This window comes from Meleagris gallopavo, chromosome 1, assembly GCF_905368555.1.
Source record: "Meleagris gallopavo chromosome 1, MGAL_WU_HG_1.1, whole genome shotgun sequence".
Classification (NCBI taxonomy): Eukaryota; Metazoa; Chordata; class Aves; order Galliformes; family Phasianidae; genus Meleagris; species Meleagris gallopavo.
In genome coordinates this window covers 7,689,792-7,695,791 of record NC_139404.1, presented here as the reverse complement: position 1 = coordinate 7,695,791, position 6,000 = coordinate 7,689,792, and positions in this window count along the sequence as shown.

Below are 6,000 nucleotides of genomic sequence, written 5' to 3'. Positions count from 1 at the left end.
TGGAGAGGAGCTCTGCAGAGAGGGACCTGGGCGTCCTGGTGGACGACAGGTTGGCCATGAGCCAGCAGTGTGCCCTCGTGGCCAAAAAGGCCAATGGCATTCTGGGGTGCATTAAGAAGAGCGTGTCCAGCAGGTCGAGGGAGGTGATCCTCCCCCTCTACTCTGCCCTGGTAAGGCCTCATCTGGAATACTGTGTCCAGTTCTGGGCTCCCCAGTACAAAAAAGACAGGGATCTCTTGGAAAGAGTCCAGCGGAGGGCCACAAAGATGGTGAAGGGCCTGGAGCATCTCCCCTATGAAGAAAGGCTAAGTAAACTGGGTCTGTTTAGCCTTGAGAAAAGAAGACTGAGAGGGGACCTGATCCAGGTTTATAAATACCTGAGGTGTGGCGGCCATAGTGGTGAGGCCAGTCTCTTTTCAGTGGTACGTGGAGACAGGACGAGGGGAAACGGACATAAGCTGCAGCATAGGAAGTTTCGCACGAATGTGCGTAAGAACTTCTTCACGGTGAGGGTGACGGAGCACTGGAACAGGCTGCCCAGGGAGGTTGTGGAGTCTCCTTCTCTGGAGATATTCAAGTCTCGCCTGGACGCCTACCTGTGCGACCTGGTGTAGGGAACCTGCTTTGGCAGGGGGGTTGGTCTCGATGATCTCTAGAGGTCCCTTCCAACCCCTACAATTCTGTGATTCTGTGATTCTGTGAAAGCAGGAAATATACAGAAGAAAATGATGTTGGTTGGACTCAGCATGCCTTTCATACCCGGAAAGTGGGTGTAAGGTTAACATCCAGAAAAGTGCTCAGCTTGCTCCAGTTGTTGGCCCTGAGTCCAAGTTTGGGCTGGAAGGCAGTCTAGGGGTTTGCGTGCAGAATTGCTTTCTATTCACCATCTCTGAGTGTGTTTAAAAACCATTTCGATGTGATGCTCAGGGATATGATTTAGCTGTGGGTTGTTAGTTAGGGTAGTATGGTTAGGTTGCAGTTGGATTTGATGATCTTTAAGGTCTTTTCCAACCTGAGCAATTCTATGATTCTGAGATTAAGAATCACAGAGGAATAACAGAGGAATTGCTGCCCCCAATGTACTGCTGATTCCATGGGATGGTCAAAAAGGCAATGGAGCCACCAATGTAGCAGCAGCAGGAGTCAGCCTTCCCATACTACGATGTCGGGATGGGTCAGGAAAGGGAGTGAGTCCCTGATTGGGCTTTATCAGCTGCTCTGTTACCTTTTTGTTTCACTCAATTATTTAATTTTAAAACTCAGAAAGAGAAGAACTCAGTTTACAACTAAAGGGCTGGAGACTCGTTTCCAGTGGTGAGTATTATGTCAAAAACTATTTGCTCTTCTCTATGAAACTTGTTGTCTTCCTAGCAAGAAAAAACACTAAGATCAGAAGGTTAGGTTTTTTTCTTGTTTTGTGTTTCAAAGTGACAGAAGATCCAGAAATTTCATGAGTTTTAACAGCAATGTTGTCACTTTGGTTGCTGCATTATTTGAATAGGATCCAAAATGCCTGTGATGTTAAATCCTGCAAATCTTACCTGAGGCAGCATGGCAAAAACTCTGCAGTGCCTACTGAACATGAGGACAGCGAGAATTTATATATATGTGTGTGTGTATATATATATATATATATATATATATATATATATATACTATTTTAAAAATTAATCAGCTCAGGTAGACTTGTACTAATGAGGCAGAGGAAAGCTGTGCTGGATTTGAGAAGCATCACATAATTAACACATACTAAAAGGTAAGAAGTATGTATACAGGAGCAGAGTTAAAGGTTTTTTGTATTTAGTAAAAATAAATAGCAGTCAATGTCTCTGGGAGCTCAGAGAATGTATCTGAAATCTTGACCTAATGTGATCTAATATGTAATATCTTACCCTAATCTAAGTGAGAGGATACAAAAGTAATTGAGAAAAACCACACAATCTGAGTTACAAACAATTGCCTTGCTCTTCTATTTCAAAGTACAAAAAGAAAAAAGGAGGAAAGCCAAGTAGTTATAATTCCTACTGCAACCACTGTGAGATTTGTGTCAAGCTCCATCTCCAGAACAGCCTGAGCTTTCTTGTGCCTCTCCATGAGCCCAGTGTAAGCTAAAGATGCTCTTAAAAGTGCACCTTCATACTGCAGTCACAGCTGTGCTTAGAGAAACCTGATCGTTTTTAAGCATTAAACACTAAAATCTATAAATAGTTCTTCCTGCCAGCAATGAGATGTTAAAGTTAATCATGGACTTTGGTGTTTGCAGAGCTTAAGCCATGGGTTTCTCCCGTAGCCAGTTACCGTGGTGGAGGAGCTGCCATATGTCGCTGCTGTTAATGACACCAAGTGAAAGGGAAAATTAAATGGCTGCCAGCTACTGTTTGGAGACAGCAATTAGTAACTACACTCGGGATTAGTCAGGCCTGTAGGCTGACATTGGCTTGCGTGGGAATACATCACAGAGGAAAAGAAACTGTTAACCCTTTTTCATTCTGCCTGCTCCTGATAAAACTCGTGGCTGGTGTGGAAAGGTGATCAATATGAATGGGTTTTCTTCATTGGGACCCGTCTCCCAGTGCAACCAGACCACAGAAGAATGGAGAAGTCTGGGGGATGTCCTACACTGCAGCAGGGGTGCACATGGAGAGCTCATTGCTAGATCCAGATGTGGTTCCCCTCGAGCTGGAGAGCAGCCATGTCAAACCTGGGAGCAAATATAAGATGGAGTCCCTTCAATGACTGTAAGATATAGCAGTATGGTGCAGTTAGGACAGTTAGGCAGTTAGGACAGCCAAGGCAGGGCACCAGAAGGATCATATCTGCCAGTCCCATTTGGAGAAGATGCCACCTGCCCAGACCATGATTCTCCTCACATCCTTGAGTACCCAACCTGAAGCTGCTGCCCATCCATCAGCAATGATGAGGAATTTAAAGCATGTTTTAAACATTTAGAACTTACTTTAAATGATACCCCAAAGTGTCCAGAGTTGCAAGCAATGATAGTGCTCATCTGATATGCTTTAATCACATATTTTAAGAGGGGCTGAATGTCACCTTAGAAATGTCTTTTCTCTCCATTAACTTGCACCTAACCCAGTCACGGGTACCTCCACATAGTCAAATGAATCCCACCATTCTTTTTCTGCTTAGGGTTCTCCTTGGATGAGGTCCATGTCCTCCAGCTTGGCTATGTGTTACATGGCACGTCTCTGCCTGGCTTATACAACACAAACCACAGTCCCATTTACATCCAAACCAGAGCACAGCACGGTGAGATGGACCAGGGAGAGTACACTGTGGCTGCTGGGCTACATGATCTGGGTTGTGCAAGCTTCATCACGTAGCTGTGGTGTCCTTATGTAAACCCACACCTTCAAAACCCTGCAAAAACACTGGCTTTTCGGCTAGAGAAAAATCAGGACCAGCTTCTGCTGCCTTTTTGTAATTGTCACTCTGGTGTGTAATACTCAGCACTTATCCCTTTCCCTCCTTTTTTAATGCCCACATTTGTGATTACTGCATTTTGACCTCTTCTCCCTAGAGATGCCCTGAATGCCTGTCTTTCACTTTTCCAGCAAACTTCATCTTTTGTATCTCCTTTAAACCCCTGTGTGTCTTCCAGTTGTGATCTGTTCATACTTTCTCTCTTTGTGACTTTAGGTGAATTTTCTGGTAAATCGAGCTCATAGCTTGGCATTAGAAGAATTCCTTGAATACATACAATTCAATATGGGTTTTTAAAGGTTAAACACAAAAGATCCAAAGCGTTCAGCGCCTGTTTAATCTTACAGACCTGAAAAAGAGAGGTGAGAGAGCTAAGCTGCCTTTCTTGAATCTGAATCAGAAGAAATTCAGCTAGACGAGAAGAATTTCTCTGCTTTTGAGACATCAACATGATTTGACAGCACCTTCTTTGCTTTCCAGACTAAGGGGAAAACACTCATGTTCCATTTTAAACTATATAGGCCAGGTAATTTTTTCCCCCAGTATATTTAGAATAAAAAGTAGCAACCACTGCATTAAAATCAGTTAGCATGTTTGTTTTGAGTAAGGAGAACAGCAGCGGTAAATGTTTCCAGGATGACTGATGACAGACAGCAGGATCAGCTTTCAAACTCTTTTGCTGTTGCCATTAGAGTTTCTCAGTCATCCATCCACAGCTGCCTTTTCCCAGCAGACCTATTTATCTGCTCTCGGATAGTAGGAGTGTTTTGAGTAATGATGATTCCCTTGACTTTGCATGTGAAAACGAGCCTTATTAGATGACACTTGAGGCTCCATCTTGGCATGGTTCTGTCCAAAGAGAACTCATGGTCTGTGAGTTTGGGTGAGCCATCTGAAAAGCAATGGGGCTCTGTTCAGAAAGCTAAAAGATAAAATCTATACATTCCAGTTGTGCGGATTTGGTGCATGAAATAAGTTGAGATGGATGATGCTGAATAAATAACTTTTTAAGGAAAGGTTACCTGGACTAGTCATGTAGCCATTTCCATAGTGATATTGGGGAGGAAGATGGTGGAGTCACCGTCCCTGGAGGTGTTCAAGAAAAGAGGAGATGTGGCATCGAGGGACATGAGTCCGTGGGCATGGTGGGGATGGGTTTGATAGTTGGACTGGATGATCTTAGTGGTCTTTTCCAACCTTGATGCTTCTTTGATTCTATGAATATTGAGGTTGTTCATCTTCTCTTTAGGTTAGTGAGGGCTCTGCAAGTGCATCTCCTTGGCCATAGGAAAGAGCAGAAGGCAAAACAGCCATGTCATAGTGTCCCCTGGAAGGAAAAGGCGCTCATATTTTCCGCTGATTAGTTTGATCTTGATCAAGACTTTAGTGACGAAAACAGTACATCAGGGGTCTTCTCAAAGGTCTTTCTGCCCCTTGAATCAATGACGACATTTCATTGCTCTTCAGAATCTTTAAAGAAAGCAATGCCTGGCTCTGCCAAAGAAGTCAGTGTGAGCCACAATAAGCCAACATTAAAATGCTTCTGAAAGTCACACCTGCTTGATAAACAGGAACTTCTGTAGATATGACATATTTTATTACCATATTGTTGCTATGGTTGGCAGCAAAATTAATTGCACCAACATGCCAATAGTGTTGACACACACAACGGCAGCAAACAACTGTAACTCAGTATTAACATCAGTATTGATTTTCTGCTCCTGGGAGAGCTTTTGTAAACTTTCATAGAACAGTTTTTCCTAATAATAAGTGCCCAACTAAATGTCACAGATTGAAAGAAAGTAATTTGAATAGAAGTCAGAGATACAATTTATGATGCGAGAAGCCCGATTCTGATCTCAAATGCATGGATGTGAAATTGCAATGACCCTACACCAGTATGCAGCCCAAGAAGATCCTTTCAAGGTGATTCCAAGGGGATGCCATGACTTAGCAGCCTGATCTACCCTGATAAGCTGACCCACAAGTCAACCTGAAGTCCCATTTATGCTTATGGGACTTCAGCAGGAAGGAGGCTGCAGCCACACACATTCCATCATCAACATCTGACTCTGCTGCAAAGTGTGCAAAGTGTCTGCAAATGTAAGTAATGCTGCAAAGTGTGCTTCTGTGTATAGAGATCCACACAGGTTAAAGCAGAGCACATGGAATTAGATGGTGGTGCAGCTATGGTAGGCATATCTTAAAATGCACAATACTTTTAGCAACTCTGTCAGTGTCTATGCTGTTTTCACCTCTATCATCAACAGTCCAGGAAGCAATAAATCCCATAAAAGGTGTGCACTAAAGCAAAACCTTCGTAATGACCTATTCTTCTGTCTGTCAGTTATTGCAATTAGATGAGAGCATCTAACTGTCACATGCATCATATATTTGAGAGGTTATTACATCCTATCACTGCTACAGTCACCATGCAGATTTGCTGCAGTTTGGATGAGTCACAGAGCATTTATCCAGTGCAGTGGGCCCAGTTAAGTTTAATTTCTGAAAACTACTTCTGCAGCCATTCAGGTAGTGCATGTTCAAAAATAAAGATTC